The sequence below is a fragment of the Ciconia boyciana genome, chromosome 1 (assembly GCF_034638445.1).
Source record: "Ciconia boyciana chromosome 1, ASM3463844v1, whole genome shotgun sequence".
Lineage (NCBI taxonomy): Eukaryota > Metazoa > Chordata > Aves > Ciconiiformes > Ciconiidae > Ciconia > Ciconia boyciana.
In genome coordinates, this window is record NC_132934.1 from 181828122 (window position 1) to 181855514 (window position 27393).

The following is a 27393-nucleotide window of genomic DNA, read 5'->3' on the forward strand; positions in this document are numbered from 1 at the left end:
CTCGTCGAGAGGAACCCAAGATGTCTGTCAAGAAAGAGAAGAGCTAATTTAAACTGGTGGTGTCAGAATGAACAAACCACCGTCCTTTATCTCCTGTGTGTGACCCCATAGTGTAGAATTCCTTGCTAAAAGTCTAGGTAGGTTCAAAACTGACAGGACAACATCATGGGGAAAAAAAAAAATCCACCAAGAGCTGTTAAATACAAAGACACCCCTTTATCCGTAAGTCACTGGTCAGGAACAACTGGAGTTTGGGAGAATATTCTGGAGAATACTAAATGCTGACTTTCTTCATGTACTCTTCCTTAGGCTATTGTTGGATAGCAGATATTCACTCTGACACAATAGGGACATTTTATATTCCTTTTCATATTCTTAAATACTCTTACAAGACTGGGGGTTCTCCCTCACTTCCTAGAAAATCTGTCACTGTTTCCATCTAGCGTGAACCTAGATAAGGATGGTGGGAAAACAGGAATGTCAGAAAGAAAAGCCTTGCTTGATCGAGGTGCTCCAAAGAGAATAGAAGATGAAGCATTTGTTTCCTTCCATAGGCACAGAGGAGATGGAAAGAAAATTCCCCATGCAGCAAGCAAACAGATCAGCAGAAACAGATTTAGTCTGTATCTCTTACACTGATTTTTATAATCTGAGTAAAGACACAAATGCAAATCTCTGGATTCAGGACTAGCTACCTAACCTGTTCAATTCCCTGTTAAACCCTGTTCTTCGTCCGGTCATCTAAAATGTTTTAAGAAGTAAAAGCTCAGGCATTCCAAAGAAGTACCAAAAGTACCAAGAGATTCCCACATCTGTTAACCTTCAGCTATTCTAACCTTTCTTAAACAAGAGCTCAATAAAACATAAGCACATCCTTTCATCCTCCTCTATTCAGCAAGCATTCTACTATACACATATGCCTTAGAGATTTGCAAAGTAAGGATAGTTAGTTGAATCAGGGTTCAAACAGCCACACTTGTTTATAAATTGGAGTTTTACATAAGCTCTGAGATTCAGAGAAGAGTAAAAAAAAGGCACCATTGCTATAACAAAGTCTATTCTGCCATGTAACGCAGGCCACAGGTATTAAATCCTGCTTTGGGTCCAACAACTGTGGTTGAGCCAGAGCACATCAAAAGGTTTTAGCAAGAAAGAATTAAAAAGGAAATGGGGCCAATATACTAAACTTTTCAAAGCTGCTGGGAAATGTCTGTTCCTAGAGACACAGAAGACAATATATCCCAAGAAAGAAGTCTAGAACATGAGAGAAACCAAAACTGAAGAGTTGTAAAGATAATTCAGTCTTATGTGTTCAATCAGACAGAAAGCAATAAAGTACAGTAACTATGCTAGACCTAGATATTTCAATTTAAATTATAACCCTAAATTGGAAATGTTAGTTTCCTTCCAAAGGCAACCAGAATACCCAAAGCATCTGGCTGCTTTGAATAATGCATGAAGAGGGAAAAAAAATATTTTAACTTCCTTAGAAAACCAAGCAGAATTTTTGTTAGAATTCTAAACTTTACAGTCTCATTTCAGAAAAATAAAAATGCCTTGAGAGACATAAAATATTCTTAGACTAAAGCAATATAAATTAATTTAAACAATTAATTCTGGTTTTATTCAGAAATTATTGATACACCATATTTAACTAAGACAAATGGTAAACACGTGTTCATCAAAGGGTTAAGAGATCTAAAAGTTGATATAACAACATCACTTTTACTTTTAATCAAGATTCATTTTAAGAAAAGCCTGATATCACACAGATTTGTATGTGTGCTTCAGTTTTTGCACTCTGAGTAGTCCTATTCAACTCAATAGGAAAAGTCACAAAGGATAAAACTGAGCAGTTGCATAAGTCTCTGTGTAGGATTGGAGTTTAATACATCTGGGAAAAATAATTTAACTATTAGCCTCTGGGTGAGAAGAACCTGAAAGGCACTGATCCCAAAAGAGATCTGGAGATTTTAATTGGGAATGAATTAGATTACTATGTAATATGACAGGAAAACAAAAAATGCAATGCAATTCCGATTGAGGTATCGCGTCACAGTAGGGAGAAAATAATCCTCTCTGTTTTAGTCAGATAAGAAAAATAGTAGCTATAATTAGAAAAAATACATATAATTACATTACTGAAAATGAAAACCTTGAATAATTATTAGAAAAAAATACTCTGATAAGGGCAACTATTAAGCTGTGGCATAATCATTTGGAGAAAAGAAAAAAAAGCAGAGCAGCACTTCAGAATTTTAAACTCTGCCAGATGTAATGTTAGAAAAAGTACTCTCAGGACAAGCCTTCATAGGCTAGAAGGCAAGGTAAGTAGCTTCTTTTCTTTCTTTCCATCGCTTGTCATTCCATGAGCTCCCAGCTGTGTGAATAGTGCTAGCAACTCTGAGCCCTTTTTGGATGCAGTGGCTCACACAAGATATAGACAAACTATGTCTGAGAGTATTCCCTCTCCGTGGGCAAGACACCAAACATGTCTCATGACTGAATCTAACTGTGCTGAATTATGCCATAATTAAATAATTATAATTACTTATATTAACCATAATTTAATATCATTACCTAAATGATCACTGTAAGTGTGTCTCAAATTAGCAACTTCTTCTCCCATTCAAAGACAGGTGTCCTTTGTGGTAACTGTCAGTGCTATTTTTTTAGTTTGTTACAACCTGTCTTCCCCTGCCAGTTTAACTGAATAGCAGGTACCTGCCCCTCGGCGAATTTACCTCATTAGCTAAAAAATTTTGAATCCAACTGAGTCTTAAATAGACTTGGAATTGAAGCTCCTATGTGACTTCATGTGGAGGACTCAGGTTTGCAACACTTTCTATTATAAACATGTGGGGTTTGTATTTTTATGACTTCAACAAATTGAACAATTCAGGTCAAAATATTCTATGTGCCAGGATTTCAATTTTAATGTTTAAAACCATGAAATACTCTATAAGCACTGAGAAAACCTTGTCACAGTTTCTAAGACCAAACAGACTTTCCATTTGCCATATCAGTGTCTGGGTAGAAGTAGAGGAAGAGATGTATAATTGTACTTCAAATAGAAAAGTAATTTAATTTTTTTGTGTTTCACAGGAACACACTCTGCCTTTAGCCCCAGGAAACAAGTAAACTAGATGCTATGATTTAGCATGCAGCCTCCTACCCCATCCCCACACCCCCAAAAATGAACCTCAGCTAGTCATTTCCCCAACTGCAATACTAATTTGTAATTGCAAAGTAATCATTGTTATAATATCACACGTAAAGAAGCAGAAGTTTTGCTTGTGCTGATGTTCAAAAAAGGCAGTTTAATAAAGCGAGTTCCCCTATTCTTTACATTTTATGACTTGTGATTCTTCTTCTTGTCAGTTCATTTTGAAGTCTCCTTATTCTATGCAAATAGCTTGTGACACAACCTTAAGAAAGGAAGTTCTCTAAGGATTACAGAGCAATGTTAGTAAATATATGAATGAACCACCCTCTACAAGCAGGAGGTTTAAACCTGCTTGGCAGTAATAGATCCATCTCAAAAAATATGCTTGCACATGAGGATTTTTTTTTTTTTTTTTTGAAGAGCCTCACTTGCTCAGACTGGAGTTCTCTCTCAGAAGCTACCCAATCCCATTGCCTGATAGAGGCAAGGTCACTGCACCTCTGTGACCCCATTTCCAGCCAGTAGTGAGGTTGAGCATTCATTCCCAATAAGCACACATGCACATTATATAGTGTACGTATGTAGACATATCCATATTCACACACATCACACAGATCAATGCAGACAAAACACACAGCACTCAGGCAAACAGGCAGCCTGATCCCTGTTCCTCCTCTCCAGCTGATCAGGACTGAAGTCTGTCAGTAGAATATAGCACTGTGGTGTCCATATACACAGTTACAAATATGTACATCTGTTATATGTGCATGTGCAATATCGATCCCTCCAGCAGCTGGCCTAGACACTCAGTCTATCCAGTAGCTGGTCACCAGTCCTCTGGTCTCCCCAGCTGTGGGCACACAGACCTCTGAGCCCCTGGAAGTTCATGGTCCCACTCCAGTTGCTGGTACTAAGACCTCTTCTCCTACTCACTAGCTAGTCCAGTTTTAAATTCATTAATGTTCACACATGCACATACACACTCAGGATGGAGAGCTCACCCACACAGACAGTAAAAATTGGGTTTAATAAGAAGATATGGCAAAGTGTGGTAATTAAGCACAGGACTCAGACAAGTGTACTGAAGTGCAACTTGATTATACTCAACGAGGTCCTTTAACAGATTCTTTTATTTTCCCACACCAGTCCTCCCCAATTCACCTTTCTGCCTTTGTTAATCCCCCTAAACACGCCATAGTAAGTCTCACACATTGCCACAATCCCCTTAATATATCCCATAATAAGTTTTACATAATCATCAAAATACTGCATCCCACGATGGGTCCTATTAGCCCTGTAGGCAGTAACATACAATTAAAGAGTAAAGGACATTTCCTCAACCTTACACAACCTCCCTTTGTGCAGCTGACATGTAATCAATTACTTTTTTTAAGAAACCTGAAGTCTAACATAATATAGTAACTAGGACCAGCAAGAAAAATAAAAGGGGGGGTTGGATTTGCTTGCACACAAATCACTATTAATTTATATTAGCAATTCTTTACTCTGTGGGATGGATGAGACAGTGGCTGCGAAGCATGTATTAAAGTATCTAATGCAAAGAGTTAAACAATGAAAGCATTTCCCCACTGAGGGCTAATTACAGACACTTCACTATGCAGCCATGAGGATTAAATGTTCACATTAGCAACACAGAAATTATCAGAGAAACTGTCCGTACCAGACCATAATCTTCCTACCTTTTAGCAAAAGGTATCTTGAAAATCTGGAATAATTATGAAGCATCCTCTTGTGAATACCATGTTTAACTACACTAAAGCAGATGTGTAATTGGTTGTTACATCTGGAGCTATTTCTTTACATCCAAATGGTGGAATGGACAAGAACATGTTTTTCTCCTGGAAAGAATAGTATCTGGACCTTTCCAAACAGAATGTGATTTGTGTGAAAACATGAGGCTCGTCTGAACCTGCAGGTAGTACAGATTACTGCAGTCTGTTTTAAGTGAACTCACTGCTTAGGAGCTCTGCTTTCCAATTAATTTCTCAGTAAACCTGCTGGATTTTGATGTAAGATTTTTACTTTATAAGACTCTAAGTGATTACCTTCAAGTGATGATATGAAAGATAGCTTATAGCCACAGTGGAGAGTAACAAAAGGTCTTTATCTGGACCCCTCTTGCTGTTGTCAGGACTCTCTCTGGAACAGAGCCTTGGTTTTTTGAACTCGTTCACCTTTAATCTCTTCCTTTCTCCAGTGCAGATTTGTTTCTGTTTTCAGACACACAGCAGAGCCCACCAGTTCTCCTGCTATTTCTCTAGAGGAGATTGTAGTGATTAACTTCACAGCCCCTGCTTTTCTCTCTCCTTAACCCATGAGATTGAATACATTAGATAAATAATAACCAAACTTCATGTTGCAAAGCAACCAGGCAGAAGGAGATTTCATACCCATGGCTACCTGAACCATTCATGCTGGGTACTCAGGAAAATGAGGCCATTTAGCTCTGAATGGAGAGAGATGCACTATGAGCAGAAATTATTAGCGCTCAACCTTTCTTTTCTTTTTTTTTTTTTTTTAAGCTGAGTTTTCTGAGCATACATCATACTTCATAGTATTCAAGAGGAAGGAGAGATAAAGCTTCCTTAGTCCGTCACCTGCGCCCCCCTAGGAAATCGTCCTTCAAGTCCTTCAAGTGAAATGCATCAAAAACATACTAGACTCTTGATCCTGAGCAGCTTACAATTCCAAAAGATCTTTCAGGATCTACTACAGGTACATAAAGCAATAATAGAGAATAAGACTAAAAAAAAGTTACTAAAAGTTAACATTAAGAAAAATATTTCATACTAGAATTTTAAGATTAAATCATAAAAGTTCATATACAGTCCTCAAATATAAGCCTACTGAATACTGTATGATTGGATATGTACAGTAAATGTCAAAGTTTCTCTTTATTTTGAGGTGATAAAAGTCATGTCTCTTGAGTATGTTCCAAGCAATGCAGCTTCTCAAATAGTAAATAAATTCTTAATTTCTGTTTTAAATTTTTATAGTTTCAATTTAAAAATATTTAAATTTATCTCATTAAAAGATTTGCAAAATAATTTTTTCAGGACAACAACTTTGACCATAATATGAAAGGGGAATATACACATTTCTATATATAAGTGTGTATACACACACAGAGGTATTTAGAAAATACACACTTATATGTGTGTGTGTGTATATCTGTATACACACACACATATACACACTTACTTATATGTCTGTGTGTATACACACACATATATATACAAGGATCTCTGTAGTTCATGTAATTTATAATTTTCTCTTCCCTTACAGAAAGAATCTATCAAAAGCTCCATGAAGCTGAATTTTGAGACAACTTTTTTGAAGTAAACAAATGAACCCTCAACTATTAAAACAATAAAGCTCTAATTGTTTCCTAGAAAAATGCTAAATCACTTTCATCATCACAATGGAAGTTTTAATATACTATGGTTTTCTATGAATTTGCAATAAAGCAGTACATAGCACTGTCTTTTCCAAAGGCAGCTAACAAAACTTATCTGGAATATTAATTGTTTTAATATTCTTTTCCAGACATTGTGGATAGAAGATGGCATCCATTGAAGAGCTGCGTCTGTTGTTACACCATAGATGATAGCTTCCAGCAACGTACACCATGGTTCTATAACTCCAGAAAGGAACACATAAGGGAACACAGATTTTCTTTCAGCCAGCAAATCTGTCAACAGCTCATTCTGCAGACAACTTCATCAGAGAAAATCATAGAGTTCCCTCCTAGCACCCTCAGTCGCTATTTTTATTCTTTTTCAATTCTTAAGACATCATGTTCTCGTAACTTCAGGAAAGCCTTTAGAGACCTTTGATACTTCCAGAATTATAGCTTGAGAATCATTGCTTCCAACCACGTTCTCTCCTTGGCACTCTGCTCCCATAATGTTCTGAAGTGCACTGTGTCGTTTGGAGGGTAGAGCACAAAACTGAGTGACAAAAAGGATTAGAAAGAAAGAGGAGATGTGCCTGTGAGGTGGGAGGTCGAAGTAAAAGGAACAGACAGATAGATTGAAGAGCCCTGATTTTTTTCCTACACATTGGCAAGCTTTCAACAGTAGGAGAGGAAATATTGTCTGTTCAGATGGCCTATGTTGTAGTAGTCACTTTAGCATTAGTATCAAGGCTTGCTGAAGTCTTAGGCCCCAAGAACTTTCACCTAGATCCACCAACCGTGCACTGAACTTTTACTTGGCTACATGAAGCAAGGCCCCTGAAACTGGTGCAAACCAGAAAGATAAGGAGGTTTCAACCTTAGCAGAAGCTCTGATCTTAGAGATAAGAGAAGAACTGGCCCACCTAGAGACAAGGAAAGGGCCCAATAAAGAACAGGAAGACCCCAGACCCTGATACTACTATTGGTCCGAACTGTCTCCTGAGAGGAGGGGAATTTAGATTGTAAGCGTATAATTACCCAGGGATGTCTTTGTTCTGGGTCCCTCTCCGGAGGCACCCAGCTCAAGCTGTTTTCACCACTGTACCAATAAAGTCATCTGGTGTGCGTCATATCGGAGACTCTGCTTTGGGAAACCTTGGGTCGAGCCAGAGGGCAGAGAAAGCACCCGAGAGTGAGCGTGTGTGTGAGCGAGGAGTCGAAAAAGGGGCACCCGTCAGCTCAGTGGAGCTGCCCGCTGCGAAGGGACTCTGGCCCGAGCAGTTGAAGTCTCGGGTGGTGTGTGTGCGACTCCCTGAATGGAGTGTGAGTGCTCGGGCTGCGGCTTCTCCTTTAACAGCCTATCGCCTAATAGCTAAGGCAATTTGTGGGAAATGCAAATATGATTCCCATCAAATGGAGGAGAGACTTTCAGGTTAACTGTGAATGCTCTCACATCATTACCACCAGCTCCTGCTTCTGTTCTGTAATGTTTTTAAAGGGGAACATAAGCAGAAGGAACGTTAAGTGCCTGGAGTCCAGTCCTCCTTTGGCAAGTGGTAGGTACCAGTGTGAAAACCAAGACTAAGACATTTCTGGGCATTTTTGAAATTCAGGCACTAGCCAAAAACCAAAGCCCCTTCAGAGCAGACAGCAGATGAATGGATTTAAAGTTCACACTTCAATGCTGAAATTTCACTGCAGCTTTAGCATAAAGGTTTTTCTTTGCATCTCACCCCTGGGGACTCTCCCACATGAGCAAATAACAGCATTCATCGGAACTCTTCATTGAAATGCACAGCTTCAGGACAGGGCACCAGGACAGATGAAAGATAACCATATTATCAGCAAGTTTAGGTGGTGACTTTTTAAGTTGTTACTTTTCAGGGACATCACATATTAAATATCTGAGTACCCACTGAAACTACCTAGTCTTTCTTCACAACACTTACATATATTGCATGTGTTGGCAACCCATCTGCTCTGTGGCAGCTGAACGGTGTTTCACCATTCTGCTGCCATGACAGTGCTGGCATTAAAATTTAATCAATACAATTCTGTATGTGATCTTGATCTAGCTTCAGAAAGGCATATAATTGGATTATCTATTGAATTGTAACCTCACAACAACTGCAGATGGGTCTTCTTGTATCTGAATCAGTCAAGGACAGGTGAAGTATGACAGCATATTATTGAAAACAGGAAATTCTATTTATAAGTCTATGTTTAATATGTTTCAGTATGACCTGAATCTCCCAAAGTCTGGAATCTTAATTTTTTCTTTCCAATTTATTAGCAGAGTAGCTCTGAGGATATGAATAAAAGAAAAAAAATAACGACAGAGAATGCAGTCTAGGAATAGTCCTCTTTTGCTACACTCCCATTCCTATCTCCAGGAATTTGAGTTTTTCCCTCCGCACATCCTACTGAGGACTGAAGAGCACATTCATTATCAAATAAAAGACCCCAGTAATTTAGCCTGTGGCACATAAATAAAAATTAGGAACTATGTTAGCACTACAGGTTACAAACTGGCTTTTGTGGATTTGTTGGATTAGTAGCACAAAGCAAAGCACCTAAACTTTATCTGAAGTTTACCTTACAAGCCTACCAGTCAAATTATTTATGAACTATTCCTGGCTCCTGGGCTGGGTACAATACCTGAAGTGTCACCCATGAGTAAAATCTTGTATCTCTACTCAGAGTGTTCCTACACTTGTTTAGGGCTGGGGCAAAACAAAGACCCATTCTCTTTTGAAGGACAATAGGAACTGCCATGCATAGGGACACTGATTTTAAAAGTAATATGTACATGAGCTAATTACATAGAACCAGACTTTCCCTGAGTGCTTTAACTAATATGTTTCAAACTAGGAGAAAGGCAATAGCAGTGGAACTACTACAAAGATTTTGAAAGAAAGGCCACACTCACAGCACTATCCTCCCCTAACCTCAAGCAGCTGAGATGAAAAAAGTTTTCAGAGCTCTTGATCTGGAGAGGAAGAAGGAGAGAAGTCACTGAATCACAGAATCACACAGGTTGGAAAAGACCTTTAAGATCATTGATTCCAACTGTAAACCTAACACTACCAAGACCACCACTATACCATGTCCCTAAGCACCTCACCCAAACGTCTTTTAAATACTTCCAGGGATGGCGACTCCACCACTTCCCTGAGCAGCCTCTTCCAATGCTTGATAACCCTTTCAGTGAAGCAAAATTTCCTAATATCCAGTCTAAACCTCCCCTGGCGCAACTTGAGGCCATTTCCTCTCGTCCTATCATTTGTTACCTGGGAGAAGAGACTGACCCCCACCTCTCTACAGCCTCCTTTCAGGTAGTTGTAGAGAGCAATAAGGTCTCCCCTCAGCCTCCTTTTCTCCAGGCTAAACAACCCCAGTTCCCTCAGCCGCTCCTCATAAGACTTGTGCTTTAGACCCTTCACCAGCTTCGTTGCCCTTCTCTGGACACGCTCCAGCACCTCAATGTCTCTCTTGTAGTGAGGGGCCCAAAACTGAACACAGAATTCGAGGTGCAGCCTCACCAGTGCCGAGCACAGGGGCACGATCACTTCCCTAGTCCTGCTGGCCACACTATTTTTGATACAAGCCAGGATGCCATTGGCTTTCTTGGCCACCTGGGCACACTGCTGGCTCATGTTCAGCCAGCTGTCAACCAACACCCCCAGGTCCTTTTCTGCCAGGCAGCTTTCCAGCCACTCTTCCCAAGCCTGTAGCGTTGCATGGGGTTGCTGTGGCCCAAGTGCAGGACCTTGCACTTGGCCGCCTTGAAGAGAGGAGTAAGGAGAGGCTTTTCATAGAACAGAAGACAACGTCTAAATGCAAAACAGCTTCCCTCTCTTTTGCATCTTTGTTCCCTTCTAAAAAGCTTCTCAAGTTTTGAGAACCCCATTCTCAGGTGGTTTGTTGTGCAATGTGTTGTACAGGGAAGCCCAGATACCTGTTTCAGGACTAAGACTGTCTTTGAGTAGTTAAGTGTGCATCTAGTCCAAGGTCCTTTCGCATAAAGACATGGGGTTGAGGAGGAGGAGAAAGGGGATTGTGCTCTTTTTTACGCTTCACACTGTGACTCATTAGCACACAGCTAAGCACTGTCACATCACCTCATGCTGACAAGCCTCAATATCTCCGCACGTCACAACCACAGAACTACCTGTTTAGGCTTAATTTAACTACTACCTTACCCCATAGCCAGCTTGGCTTTGCAACATTTATTCTGTTATAAAAGCAAGAGCAGTTAACATCTCAATGTACATTTTACTGATGGGTTATGGCAGGAGCCTGCAGATGAGTAACTTTCCAACTTTCCCAAAGTATCTTTTGGAATATCCCAGTAAGTATTACTGTGAAATAGTCATGCAGGCAATTGGACAAGAAAAGCAACAAAAGACTGAAATTCCAGGATGACATTCAAATCCACTCTGTTATCATACTGTTTATACCAAAGCCCATGGCTCTGTTGTTGTTAAGGGTCTTGTCAGCTTTTCCATTATATGTTCTTATTTTCAGGAATTTGTTGGTCACAGAGATTCACTCCAGGCAGAGTGAAAACACCAGGAAACTAACATTTGGCCAAGGCAAACAGCATTGTTTACAGCTGATAAATTCAGAGCTGGACCAATTCTCTAACCATGTCAAAAATAAATGGAGAAGTATTCATAGAACCATAGAATCATTTAGTTTGGAAAAGACCTTTAAGAGCATCACTGGCACTTGGCCTTGTTGAACCTCATACAATTGGCCCCAGCCCATCGATCCAGCCTGTCCAGATCCCTCTGCAGAGTCTTCCTACCCTCAAGCAGATCAACACTCCCACACAACTTTGTGTCGTCTACAAATTTACTGAGGGTGCACTCGATCCCCTCATCCAGATCATTGATAAAGATATTAAACAGAACTGGCCCCAGTACTGAGCCCTGGGGAACACCACTTGTGACCGGCCACCAACTGGAGTTAACTCCATTCACCACCACTCTTTGGGTCCAGCCATCCAGCCAGTTTTTTACCCAGCAAAGAGTATACCCATCCAAGCCAGGAGCAGCCACTTACTCCAGGAGAATGCTGTGCGAAATGGTGCCAAAGAGTTTACTAAAGTCTAGGTAGACAACATCCACAGCCTTTCCCTCATCCACTAAGCAGGTCACCTTGTCACAGAAGGAGATCAGGTTAGTCAAGCAGGACCTGCCTTTCATAAACCCATGCTGACTGGGCCTGATCACCTGGGTGTCGTGTACACACCATGTGATAGCACTGAGGATGATCTGCTCCATAACATTCCCCAGAACCAAGGTCAGACTGACAGGTCTGTAGTTCCCCAGGATCCTCCTTCCAGCCCTTCTTATAGACGGGCATCACATTTGCTAAGCTCCAGTCAACTGGGACCTCCTCGGTTAGCCAGGATTGCTGATAAATGATGGAAAGGGGCTTGGTGGGCAATTCCGCCAGCTCCTTCAGTACTCTTGGGTGGATCCCATCCGGACCCATAGACTTGTGTGTGTCACGTGGTGTAGCAGGTCACTAACCATTTCCCCCTGGATTATGGAGGCTTCATTCTGCTCCCTATCCCTGCCTTCCAGCTCAGGGGGCTGGGTACCTGGAGAACAACTGGTCTTACTATTAAAGACTGAGGCAAAGAAGGCAAAGAAAGCAGTAAGCACGTCTTCTTATAAAATGAAATGCTAATAAGAACCAAAATCTTTAACTTGTTTTTTATGATACCAGAACCTATTAAGCACTAAAATGCTGGTGAACAAGATAAACTCTAGGCAGAACTTTCAACATGGTCACATGCCTTTTCACACTCATCCCCAACTCAGAATTGCGGAGTAGGAGCAAGATTACTTTGATATCTATATCCATTTGGTAAGACACTGCCTGCACACGTAGGTTGGACTCAGTTACATACCTGAAAGTACACTTTCACCACCTCTAAGAATCTGTTTCCAAGTCTTCTGAAGCAGCAACAATCTAGGTAAAATGGATGGTCCTAAGCTGTACACAGAGATCCAAACAACTATAAGCTTTGGATATGGTCACACTTCAGTTCACATATCATAACTGATTTGTATGAAATCAGAAACACCTACAAAGCACGGCCAAAAAAAATGGCATGATTTAAGCATCTAGGTATACCTGAAGATGATAATTCTCTACAGTTTTAAACTTAATTCTCTCATTAAAAGATGTGTACTAAACTATCTGATAAAGACAGCTGTATGTTTTGCTTCATTTCTAATGACCATTGAAATGAATCAATTTAAAGACCATGACCAATTTCAAAGATAATTTAGATCTTCACTCTCAGAGAAACTCTTCCAACACTCATCATCTGATTTATATCTAGAAAATATGGAAATGTTGATTCAAATAAACAACTTTTGAATTAAGTTTATTAAAAAACAAAAAATGATAAATTAAGATATATAAAGTAAAAATAGCTTCAGAAAATAGTGCACATTTTTTAATAGCTTCTTGATTTCAGAGAAGTATATATAAACTTAAAAGTCACAGATACTTGGATTTAAGTAGCTTACTAAGATTTCTTTACTTAGTCATATCCACTGTACTCTCAGCTCTCCAGCAGGGAAAAGAATGTAACATGGGGGTGGGACTGAGGACATCACATTCAGTTCCTGGCTGTGCTGTTCACTGCCTTTGTGACCCCAGAGAAGGTGCTCTGCCATCCTTCTATAACATGGTGTCACACCACTTGTTCCTGCCTTGAGGTATCACAAGATGTTCAGAAACAACATGCAATAAATTCATCATGTTAGAGAAAAAAAAAAGAAAAAGCAAGGCTAGCTTCTAGCAAGAAAAGAATTTTTTCCCCATTTTGCTCTGTGAATTAAGTGACATCAGCTCTTGGGTGGATACATAGAACTATTCAAGATGTGGAAAGTACATGTTTTTCCCATCTTTAGTCTGTAAGCACATGTCCTGGTTTTGGCTGGGATAGAGTTAATTTTCTTCCTAGTAGCTGGTATAGTGCTGTGTTTTGGATATAGGATGAGAACATTATTGATGACACACTGATGTTTTAGTTACTGCTGAGCAGTGCTTACACAGGGTCAAGGCCTTTTCTGCTTCTCACCCCACCCCACCAGCGAGTAGGCCGGGCATGCACAAGAAGTTGGGAGGGGACACAGCTGGGACAGCTGACCCCAGCTGACCAAAGGGATATTCCATACCATGTGACATCATGCTCAGCATAGAAACTAGGGGAAAAGCTGGCTGGGGGTCCGCTGCTCAGGAACTGGCTGGGCATGGGTCAGCAGGTGGTGAGCAATTGCATTGTGCATCCCTTGTTTTGTATATTCTTTTATCTTTATAATTCTTTTCCCTTTCTTTTCTGTCCTATTAAATTATCTTTATCTCAACCGACGAGTTTTACTTTTTTTTTTTTTCCAATTCTCTCCCCTATCCCACTGAGGGGGATTGAGCGACCGTCCATGTGGTGTTTAGCTGCCTGCCGGGTTAAACCACAACAGCACATTAACACCCATTTGCCTGAGTGTTTTGATTATGGTCCATTCTTGCAATACGTATAAAGACAAACCATCCCAAAGCTTTTATAGAGGGTGGCATATCCTCTTGTAGAACCACAGCAGTATTAGAGCACCACAGTCATCCTGTTAGATTTGAAACCTGTGCAGTTATTTACAACATCTTTTCAGCTCACTTCCAAGTTCTAATCCTTAAATCTCTGGTTACTGCAGAGATCTGCAAACAGTGGGAGGTCTCATGTATCATGGTAATACTTTTGACACAGCAGCAGGAGACACTATAATTGCCTCAGCAAAATTCCTTCATTTGTTTGTCTACAGCAATGAAAAATTTGCAATTATTTTTAAATATTTGCTGGTGGGTCTTTTAAAATATATTCATAGAGCTAACATTTTGTGCAGCTCAAATTATAAACCGTACAGTCTGTTCATTATTGTTTTGTACATTACACTTCACTGACACTACAATGTCTCTAATGGAAAGAAATCCTGATACTTTCATTGCCATGTGAATTTTAAGAGTGTTTCCAGACCACACAGGTACTGTTCTCCAGCTCTGTAGAGGGTCAACATGAGCTGTTGCATTTCTAGTGGGCTATTAGGATGAAACAGAAGTTACAAGGCTATTAGGATGAAACAGAAATTACAAAGCACATAGGGTATACAAACCAAAAAAAACCTGCTCCAGCCTCCTCAGATGATACTCAGACAAGCCACTGTGCTAAGATTTCCTTCTATTTAATACATAATCTTAATACCTCCATGCTCAGAATAATTAGGAAATGTTCTTTACACTGCTGTCTCTAAGTGAAGAACATGAAATATTTTGATAGTTTTACTGTACCTCGTTGTGCATATTTTCCTTTGTCAGGGCAAATTGGAAGTAAATAATATCGGTAGAGTATTAGGAAAGATTAAGAAAAATTCATTCACATAAACTCACAAAATATCCCTCGGCTAAAAATTTGGCTGAATGGGGAAGTTTCACCAGTAACAATTTTCCTCACAGCTGAACAACTCTGGGTACAAGTGGAGATTTTTTAATTATGGTTTGAAGCCCCTTTCAAAAACACACATTGAACTTAAAAAGGATAATTATTTTTAAATCCCAGAATAAGCCTCAAGATTTGCAGTGGGTTGGGGAGAGGGAAAGGCTGCAGAAAGTTGCTTTGGGAAGCAAGAAGAAATATGTACCATTGATGGTTTAAAAGAAATTGGCAGTGTGGTTAAAAAGATGCATTTGAAAGCTTATTTCTGGATACCTACAGGCAAATCATAGTAGTGAATTTCTATAGGAAAGAATCATGATTTAGAGTCAACACCCCCAGGAGAAGTCCTTTTCCATCAGCTGACAGTCAGTAAGAATGTACGGGGCTCAGGCAATTATTGCTATCTTAAAGACAAGACCAAAGATGACCTAGCATGTTACTCCAAGTAAAGGGACTCTCTTGAAGAAGTTGATATTTGCATCCAACTTAAAATATGTGACTTTTGAAATACTATGCAACTGATGCAGGCAAAAATCATCATGAATTCAAAAGTAACTAGATACGTTAGCTAAACTATGAGGTAAGCCAGTATAAAATCCAATCTGGAAATAGAATAATGTATTTGTAAAGAAAATACAGAAATTGCCAAGAATTAACATTTTTAAGAGCAGCTGAAAAGTTACAATAGTCACAAAAGTTCATTTACAATTACTGGAATTTTCCAGCATGTCATGCCACACCTAACCCATTTCAGATGAAATGGAGGACTGCAGAGAGCTATTACGTTACTACACACAAAACAGACCGCCAACTTGCCTTCATTCGCTTTCCTGCAAAATCACTTGAGCTTTCTCGTCAGAGTATCCTTCTAAAGCACTTGACTCTTCAAGACTCAACAACCACCTGAAATCTCAACAGAATCTTAAAACCATTCATGAATTAAATTGAGCAATGATTTTATTTTAACTCTAAATGAAATTAAAAGCAACATGACTGAGAATGAGCAAAGCAGCCAGCTTCAAGTGTAGTCACTTTCCCTTCAGAGCACTTCTAAGTAGTTGGATTGTACTGAAGCTATCTATTAAAAATTGAAGTACAATAAAGGGAACAATTCCAGAATAATTGCCATTAACTTTCTAAAGTTGTAATCAGTTAAGAAGCAGTGGAGATATTTAGCCAACCTCACTCAGAAATCAACACAAAGTTCAAAATATAATGAGCAACACTAAATTCCAAGTTGTATTTAGCACATCATTTGCTTGATAACAATATTGAGGGCATGATTAAAAATACACACAGGGGAGTGCAGAAATGAATCTTGCACCCCCCACATCTCTAAACCCATTTCTTCTGCTGCAGGGGAGCAGCTCTGCATTGCACTGCAGGCAAGAGACAGCCCTAAAACTGAGACAGCCATTAAAAAGGAGGATTACTTCAGTGCTGGAGAGCCCTCCAGTGGGACAGAGTTATTATAGCGATTTCTCCACTGCCTCCGGCTCCAACTTACAGCGAAGTACATTAATGTTTGCTGTGCAGATTAACTCCCTGGGGAGCAAATCTCATCTGGAACAATAAACACGTTGGTCCAAAACACATGGGGAATTGTCCAGCACATGTAGAAACCGACACTGAAAAAAATGAAACAAAACCACCCGTTTACATTAAAGCTGTGAGCCTGCCTACGAGGAATGCAAGCTCTTTGGTTAGAGCATGTCTTTGCATTCATGAAAGCCAAGTTCAAGTCCCTGACCCACCATGGGGTTAGGGAAATCATTGTGTCATCAGCATTAAACCAGAACCTCCCTCTCTGCTGAAGGGTGGAGATCCAGCTGTAGAGGAGAGTTTTTAAAATAAATACATTCAACGCAGTTGAAGCTGGACTGCATATGTGTATAACTACATAAATACCACAGAAGTTTCACAGAACAGGCAGACAGCTCTCCTCTTGTTCAGCTGTGAGTCACTGCCTCATTTCTCAGTTATTCCTGCTGCATTTCTCCGTAAAGGCCATTAACTGTAATGACCCAGAACAGCATCACAGAAGATAGAACCTTTTTGTTCTAGAAGTGCCTGTGGATTGATGCCAACATTGATCAGCATTGATGAAAGCACGGATCAGTTGCTATCCCTCTTGTGTTGGGGCACTTTATGAAGCCTAAGCTGAGGTCCTAAGCCACAAGAGAGATCTCCAGCAACAAGGGAGATCTCCACAAGAGATAAGAGACCACATCAGTCAGCTGGCATTACCAGGTAAATTGACAGTGTTCACAGCCCAAGGAAAGAGTGCTCCTATGAGGATATTCCATCACAATGTAAATTTGATACTTCTGGTTGCTCAATCTGTTCCCACTCAACTTTAATTTTGCTACATACTGACTTGGGGGAGGGCTGTGTCTAAATATCCAAGGACAAACTAGGTCAAAGAAATAGAATTTGAGGTTGCTTGCTTTTTACTGTTTGGAAGCATGCTATTTTCATAAAATAGTCTATGTAGTAGCATCAAGCTAGCTTTTTTGTGCTCCATTTCTTCTGTAATTCCACAGATTTAAGTTTGACCTCCAAGTTCTTTAGTCACTTCAGAATATAAGCCCTCCCCTAGTGTAAATCACACAACTTTCAGTCCTCACGCAGACATCCCCTTGACTTCAATGTAAAGTACAAGCTATATTATTCAAGTGGCAACAGAAGTGAATCTCTGTTGTTGCAGTTCAAATTACACAGTTTACAAAGTAGAAAAACATACGAAATTATTCCAGAATGCTTTATTTCTAAAATGCACAAATAATGAAGAAACTAGGCCTGGCTCAATAATTTTCAATTTTTTGTAAAGCATTGAAAACATTGTTAAATTCTAAGAGCAAAGTGGCAGAACATTGGCATTTCAAAAACGCAAAGACTAATTACTAAGAAGTCAAAGGAAAAATATGGTTTTGTTCTGCACTTTCATTTTCTTCCATTCAGCAAGAACTAGAGCTGATTGTATTAAAATATTTAATTAAGCCTTGAATTTTCAAAGGTTGAAACAAGCTGTTCAGTGTTTAAATGTTCACAATACAGGGAAAAAAATAGCATAATTAGTACAATTACAGAGGAAGAAAAAAGAAGGTTTTCTTTCACTGATGCCAAGCAAAATCTAATTCGTGCAAAATGAATGGTTGCATCATATGTTGTTTTAATACTGTATCAAATTACTAATATTAAACTAGAATACATAAAAAATCATATTTATATAATTAATCCCTTCCAAACGAAATCAAACCCCAAGGAAATAAAAAAAAATGTAATTGGGGGGGGGGACGACACACGACCTTATTTCACTGTATGACATGAACTTTCTGTTTCTTACCAAATTCTCACCACATGCATGCAACAGTCCTGCCCATAGCTTTAATTTACAGAATAATTAATAGCTATTAATGGATGGTTATGTTGTGTAGCTTCTCACTGTTACTCTAATAGAAGAGTACTCCAATATAGAGTAGACTCTTTGAATAGAAGATTACACTCTAATAGAACAGTATTTAAAACAGAAATTATTTAATATATGTATTATTTAAAGGATAGCTATGAACACACTGACTAGTTAATTTTTAAAGTAATCTCACAATAAGAAGTGTCTGATTAGTTTTAAAGAATGACCTCTCTGAGGAGGACAGGAACTAGGGCAGCCTGGTTCTGCTATCAGACCCAGCAGGAAATGAGCATGCATACACACGTAGACCCTGGAGCCCTGGTCCAGGGTTCAAAAACCACCATTGAACCATAGATAAAATATCAAAAATGTTTAACTCCATTAAGATACTGAACACACCTGTCATGTAGGTAGAGATCAAGGAAGGGAGATGTGGCATGGACTGGTTTGGTCCTTTAAGGACCAACCTGGCATTTCAACATCTTTCCTTCCAAAATTCAGTAGCACCTGATGAAATCATGTTGTGACATGCTCCTGAATGATATTTTGGCTTTACCTGTTGTGAGGTCTGTACATAGAGATGTCCTGCCCCTACAAAATGTAATTACCAGAAGGATGTAGTTCACCACACACTTAAGGTTCAGAGTCTATGCCTGCTGCAAACATAGGAAACAAACCATCCTGAAACATTTCTTGCACTAAGTGGAGGAAACACAGGCCTAATTCAGGGAGGTATTTAAGTTTTATAAACTATTTACATGAAAATAATCATTAAATATGAACTTGCTTTGAAAAAAGGTTTCTAGAAGCTAATTTTATTTATCCAAACACCACCACTCTTTTGGCAAGTAGAACAGTTTTGCCAGACTTCATATCATTGAGATTTAAATTTGAATGGAAGTTTGCAGCATCATTTTTTAAATGTTTTTCAGACAGCAAAAAGAAAAAAAACATTTTGCTTTTTTTTTTTTAAAATGTCTTTATGTTTTAAACATAACAAAGTATGCCACAAAAAAACCACAATGTTGGGTTGAGCACTGAGGATGGAAGTCATCTGACAAAGCACAGCATTCCCCATCGGGAAATCTGATCAGGACTTAAGTAGGAGCTAACTCACTTGCATACTGAATGCTTACAGCATATGTTGTCTTAATACTGCATCAATTTATTAATATTAAATTGCAGTCCTGTTAATAGGAGCATTTTGGAGATGTTGGTGCTTTGACTGGATGAACTGCTCTCTGAAAGAGCTTTAAGGTAGATGAGATGATTCCTAGTCTTGAATATGCCAAGTTTCCAACTTTTATTTGCTATACACAGTAATACAATATATGCTACAGTGATTCTGATAACAATTTAATTCCAGATCAGGGTCAGGCAGGAGCAGGAGAGAGGCTGCAGGGAATCGAGTTCTGGGAGTGCATGAGGCCGTGATTAGGGTATAACTCATGTGGAAAGAGCATGAAGTTGATCTGTACTCTTATTTAATTCATGACCTGCTCTGACCCCCAAGAGAATAATTTGGTCAAAAAGTTCACTTGGAGTCTTCTCATTTCAAAATCAGCAACAAAACAAGAAAGAAATGCATAACCTGAGGGATTGTCAGTTGGTTAAACTGCTTTTGCTATACTCACTTCAGTGCAGTGATGCTAATTTACATCAGCTGAGAATCTGCCCTGATGTGTTTCATTTACTCTTGAAGTCCTTTAAAAAACATACCAAGTTCACCAGGTAATTTTCCCCAAACTTTTGAGGTCAGTCACCCCTACCTACTTCTAAACATCTCTCTGAATCAGAATGGGAATAGTACAGTTTCTCTGCATGGAAAGAGATCCATTCTTCCTAATTTACAAAGATTTCAGTGAACAAAGTGATGATTCCATCTGCTGTGATATCTCATAAATAAATAAAACAGTAGAATCAGTGCTGTTGCCAGCTATTCCACAGGAAGCTATTATCCTTACTAACAATATGTCAATATGCTTAATTAAGGACTAGAAAGCAGATGAAAGCTGAAGTTCACGGCACGTTTTCAACCCAAAGATCACAAATGCACATTTGCATCCCAGGAGACAAAGGAATTTATCAAAAGATAGCAAGCGACACTCGAAGAAAAACTACTACAAGACAAACAGTGATACGATCCATGCAAAACCAGCTTAAAAATAGTAAGAAATCATTCTACTAGTACATCCATGGAAAACATGTTTTCCTACTGAAGGGCAAGGAGGCAAGAAAAAAAGAGGATAATAAAAAAATGATAAGCTTAGAAACTTATACAAGCTCAGTCTCAGTGGAACTAACAAATAGCATTCTGTCTATGCTATAAAAATATCTTTAAAGTAATTTGAAAATTTTAGGAAAAAAAAGGGAAATTATCTTAAGTCTAGAGATAATGAGTGATTTAGGCAAATGAACATACTGAAAAGCTTTCTGCCAAAACAAAATACAATTTTGCATTCTGTATCACCTATGGTGAATGGCATTTTACTGCTTAAATCACATCGCCCATAAAACAGATACTCATCAGTGTATCAAAGGCAAGAAAAATCTCTCATACAGACTGAAACTTCTTTAAACTGCAAAATATTCTGGAGAGAGGTAAGAAATGTCACACACTGCTCTATACCCTTTTGTAATTCCCCTGGATATGGATTAGAAGGACCTCTTGAATCAAGGCCAGTGTCTCCTAATGGAGTCAATCAAACTATTTCAACTTTAATAAATGCAATCAAAGCCTACACCCTTCTGAAAGTTAGCTACCTTCTTATAGTTTCTAACCTAACTTTACCCATGGAAAAATGAATACATCTGGCTCCTCTTCCACCATTCTCCTTTAACTCTTGTTTCCTAGCATTTACCTTGGATGTGTTCCTACTATGCAATCAAACCTTGTCCTTCTAGACTAAACAAGCCTGTTTCTTTTAACTTGTTCTGGAAAGATTGGCTCTCCATTCCCTGATCATCCTAGTACCCCTTTGAAAATCTTTTGAAGTCAAGAATGTTATATGAGAGTAAATCTGTACTAGAGAGAAATAGGAGATGGTCTGTGGGATAGACTTAATGGTACCTGTGTGCCCTAGACTATATTTGTTCCTTATAAGGGGGGAAATAACACTGGGTTAATAACTTGGCCTCTCTAGTCTCACTGTTTTCCTTCGTTTCCTTTCAAACTGTTTTATTATTAATTGCAAAGAGCACGTCATAATAAAATTGCAATGCAGAAACTCGTCTGTGCCAGAAAACCTCTCCCTAACCTCAAGGACATTTTGCCATTAGCAAATGCCTCATATAAAACTAAAAATAAATGCATGGACTCAGCTTACAAGGTTTTCTTTCTACAGCTTCTCCACACTGCCAAACCGCAAAAACCAGGCAAGGGCAATAGACCCTAGGGTACTCTATTTCCTCTCCCTGAAGGTTATAATTGCTTATACATTAGCTTATGCTTAAAGAATTTACAGTGTAGAGTGATAAACTCATTATTATATTATTTCTGCCTAGCTTCTTCATTTTTCCAATTATTCTTGGATTTAAATGGAAATGTATATCAACACATATAATTTTATGTTTCGTTGGACTGATCCCTGAAGCCTTATGATTTTATATGTGGAAATATAGATGTGAAATAGCCTCAAATGTCAGAGTCAAAGTCAGGTCTCCTTACTCTTCTTGTCTTTTAGAAGACTGAACTAAATTTTGCTGCAAATGCCAAAAAGACCTGAATCAGCTCTGTTGCTAGCTTGGGTTCCACTACTAGATCAAAATTTACCATGTGACAAAGGCAATTTCAACAGCAGAGGCAAAATATGGCAAGAAGACTTTAATGAATTCTTTAGTATTTTCATAGACTGAAGGACTCAGATTTTAACTAGTCTCAGACTGGATCTTTCTTATTTGTTCCTACCAACATGTGATAGTACAGCTTAGATTCATCCAGCTGAAAAAATTACCATCTTTATCAGTTCCCTCATGACATAGTTGCAAAAAACAGATGTGGTAGAACAAAAACATTAGTTGGCACATTAGTGGCAATGACTAAGGAAACAAAAACTACTCACATGAGCTTAGACAGCCTTAGTATGCAACAGGTAACAGCCCTAGACTTAGAATAATGTTAGACATTTTTTCAGTCAACATCATTTGCTGATTGAAATAGTGGTAGTACAGCCTGAGAAGGAGAGCGGCTCTCAGTCAGCACAGGCATCCTGATTATTTCTTGGTGAGTATTTCAGAATCATATACTAATTTAAGTTGAAAGGGACCTCAGGAGGTCATCTAGTTCGACCATGCAAGAGGGGAAGCTTTACCATTAGATAAGGTAGCTCAGGACCTTATCCAATTGAGTTCAGAGTATTTTCAAGCATCTTCCACAACTTTTTGAGGCAACCTGTTCCAATATTGGTTTGCCTTTACTATGTTTTTTTTTTCCTAATGTCTAATTAGAATTTTTCCTGAGGCAGCTTGTGTCCATTGTCCCCCATCCTTTATCTGTGTACTACTTAAAAGAGACTGGCTCCATCTTCTCTACAGAAGGAAAAAATCCTTCTCCCATTAGATAGCTGAAGACATCAGTTTATGCACAGGAAATAGATGGGGAGAAAGGTAAACAGCACTATTTTAACAGTCATGACACTTCAGAATATTGAAAGATTCTGTTATACAAGAACTGAAAAAGACAGGTTCAACCCATGAATAAAAGCATGCACTGGTGATTGCTAAGTTAACACCACTAAGATTAACCTTCCCAAGAATGGGAAAGTATTTTGTTGAGAAAGGAAACCCTGTAAAATGTGTTTTATAAATGGGTTTTCTGGTTTAGTCCTGCTACCTTGCTCTCTGTCAAATCCAAAATGATATTTCCATCACATGAGAAGTGGAAAACAATGAAAAAAATTTAAATGATTCAGTGAACTTTGGCATGCACATTATTGAGATAAAACTCATACTCTTCTTTCAGGCAAGCCTTAATGAATTGTAAATCTTTCCCCTGAAGGAACAGTGATTGGGTATTGATTTAGAAAAAGGTAAAGGGATGTGAACAACCTACAAAAGAATCCAATTACAACAATGTGGAATCTCATTGTATGATGAAATGTAACCATCCTATATACACTACTCATAGGAAGAAAAAAAAAGATTGCACAATTCTTTATCTCAGAGGAAGCAAAGTACATGTAGAAAAGTCATCATGCATTGCAGAAGAGGCAAAATCCATCCCTAGAGTGAGCTAGCTGAGCTCTTTCTCAGTCTCCAGATGGATCTTATTAAACCTTCTATTTCATTCTTTCAAACTTATCTTCATTTTTCTCTTGCTGAAACGATGCAGGAAAAAATACTTTTTATTCTTTTCAGAAAAAGCATTATTCTAGAGCTTCCGCTGTACAAAGAGTAACAAGACTCAGTGTGTGTTGTGTGGCTTGAATACCACCTCTGTGTCTATATTTACAGACAGTTGGTTAAATGCACAGAGACTGTTAATTGGAAAGTACCCATAAATTATTGTGGTAATTTGGTTTTAAGGAAATAGGTAAATTGAGATGAAGTGACATATGCAAATCTAAAAGAAATTAACTTCATTTTTCTATTTGATTTCAACTGACCTGTCTCTTTAACGTCCCCCTCTTCCTCAGGATGCCTCAGTATTTCAGTAGACATGAGTTTTTATGTCCTATGTCCCCATCCCAAACCTAACCCTAATCTTAAAATAACATCCCAGAGCTGACTCTATAGAGAAGACTGACACCTTCCCCTATTAAAAAAAATAAATAAATAATGTACATATATGTTTTGTAGAAGCTGAAAGTTGTGTGCACATGTAAACATATATACAAAGGTGAAGCCTACATTGCTGTGGAGAAAAGAGGTCTGGTGACTGATGCACAGCTCTGAAGTCAAATGGCACTGACCACCTCTCATCTACACACGGTACAGTGCTTGTGGAAGAGAGGGTCCACCCCTCTCTTCTCACACCTACCCCTCCCTTTATTGTTCCCACCACAAAACCTTATTCTAAGTCATTTGCTAGGTCTCCTCTTATATCCTTTCCTTCTCCTATATTCTATAGGTTTAATTCTGCTAACCACCTTCCTCTGTTCACAGTCCTGGGTTGTTTTTCAAATGGTTTCCCTTCACCTACCCTTGGAGCTGATCTACTGAGCTTTAAATGTTTCACACATGCCCTTGATTCCTTTCTTGTTGATCCTTCCTCATTATCTCACTAGGTTCCCATACAGCATTGCATTCTTGTCTTATTATTCATCCTTCAGTGCAGCCAGAGGAGCCAATATCAATTTTCCTTCTTCCTATACCTTCATGGTTATAACTACCTTAAATAATTATCATCATCAGACTGAATTATCTCACTAGTCACTCATTTTTTCCAGATTATTTACAGCTATTTTAAGCAGTACGGATCTATTTGATAACAATTTATCAGTGACCTTCCCCTTTTGGAAAATTGATTATTCCTGTTCTTTACTTCATAATCTTGTAACTTCTCCCAAAGAGTAACTTCCATTTTACCTGATAGCAGCTTAGTTTTTTGAAAGACCTTTCAGTTAACAATCAGGTCAAAAGTTTGTTTGAACTCCATATATGCTGTGTAACAGGATGATCTTTATTTATGCATTTGTTGATTTCTTCAAAGTGGCAGATTTAGAAGACATGATACACTAATGTAAAAGAGAAGAATTGGTTTGGATTTTGTAGAGGGAGGTTAAGGCTGGGGGAAAGAACTAAGACCGGGCAGGGGGGAAGAGTGTGAAGAGAGATTTATTGTCAAATTTTGGAAGACTAACAGTGGATAATGCAAGACCTGCTGTCATAGAGATGTTGACTTGCAGTTGATCCTGGGGCAGGTAAGGATGCCTAGGTAAGTACAAGGGTAGGGCTATCCAGGTCTTGAGACAGAAGAGTCTGGAAAACTAGCTTTAATGTTGACTATTTGTTGTAGTATCCTATGTTGTCCATAGAAGTAGTACAAGGGTCAGAACTGGTAAAAAGTAATGATTTTTGGTTATTTTTGAGGCAGACCACATTTGCTGGACTATGGCTTTAACTCTAGCCTTAAGCAGAAACTCAGTAATGGTTTGGGATAAGAGGAACTGGCGATCTTTCATTTGTTTGTGGGATATACACATCAGAGAATAGAGAAGATCTGAATGGCATATTGATAGTTTTTGCGTTAATCCTAGCCAAGAATACTTGAGATTGTTAGTTTGCGAGGTTGGGCTTTTACAAGGTTGGAACGGAAGAATTAAATTTCCTAGTGAATCATCCACAGCACACAAAGCTAAGATGACTTACAGCACCAACAGGGACAACTAACTCTGGGACATATCAGTCCATCTGGTCATTGTAGTTGTACTCAAGGAACTGTTAGAAACCTGCTGCAACCTTCGAGGATAACCCAGCTAGAAAGAGGGTAATGTAAATGCCTTATGCAAAGTTCTTCAGAGAGTTACAGAATTAGGATATAAAGACTACAAAATTAGGATATTTACATTATGGTCAGGATTGTGGCTAGAATTAGTGTTTGGGCCAGCAGAGGGAAAGCTAGACTTCCTGCACATCATTAATCTGGGCCAGGGAGCAGTCAGGAGTCTGTATAATTAGAGAAGGGTTCTAGCCAGAAATATAGCTAGAATTAAGGAAAACTGGTGTCACCGAAATCAGGAATCAAACTCCTTAACACCAATGTAGTATTAAGAAGCAGGCATTCTTTATTACGGCGCTGGATGCACGGGGGATCATTCCACCTAGCGTGCATACCACAGGTTGCATCAACCAAAACTTATATTGTCCAATTACATACATATGCATCAAATTTCCCAGAATGATCATGCATATTCATTCTATTTTCCAGAACTAATTATCATATTCGCGTGGTCATTACGCATGCGTCCTTGAGCTCTGAGGGGCTTCTGTGAGGGTCTCCGGTGGTCCTTGGTGGTTGTACAGGTGTGTCCTTTAGTCGACCACTTCTTCTGGACATGCGCAATATCACCTTGCTTATGTAACTTGCTTCCCTTCTTCATGGTGCATGGTCCCTAACAATGATTTGGCACCCTTAACACAAACCAATTATTCTAACCACCCTCGACTTGTTGTCAAGGTGGGCTGGGGCTGTACTAGGAACATAGCAGCATGACCGTACTACTCCTCGTCCAGTTCTCTTTGGGCATAGTAGTATATCCAGAGCCATAGACGTACAAACACAACATTAAAGTATTGCCTACCCTGCTCCTATCTCTATGTTGCTTAGTTACAAAAGAATGAACTAATCATTTTGGTTACATCTGGTTACACTGGGATTAGGAATCAGGCCACTGGGAGTAAAAAAAGGTTAGGTCTTCCAAGACCAACATGGCTAGGATGAAAGAAGGTGCTGGCAGAAACAAGGCTATGGTTATTGATGTCCTCATCTGACGTTAGCAGGTATTTCAAGTATGATTAGTCTAGGGGTTCAGCTGAATGAAGATGAGGGATAGAGACCAATCAGCTTTTTTTTTTTATTAGCTTATCAGCTTATCAGCTATTATTTTTTTATTAAAAAAAAACAATTAGTTTTTTTTACTGAATTGTGCAGACCTTGGAGCTGAAAGCTGCTGCCAGGGAGGGAGAATGGCTGAGATGACACCTGAGGCAGGAAAGGCACAATAGACACTAGTGTTAAGCTCTGGAGTAAAGATTTAATGTATACTTAACCTTCAAGACATTTGGGGGTCTGTGGTAGTTCTCAGCAAATTTCCCAGGGATCAGAATGAACTTGAGAACAGTATATTGCTGGGCTGTTTCAAACCTAATCTAGGTAACACCTAATTTCCAGCCTACATGTATTCATAGCCAATTTATATTAATTTGTTGTCGCATTCAGTTAATGATCT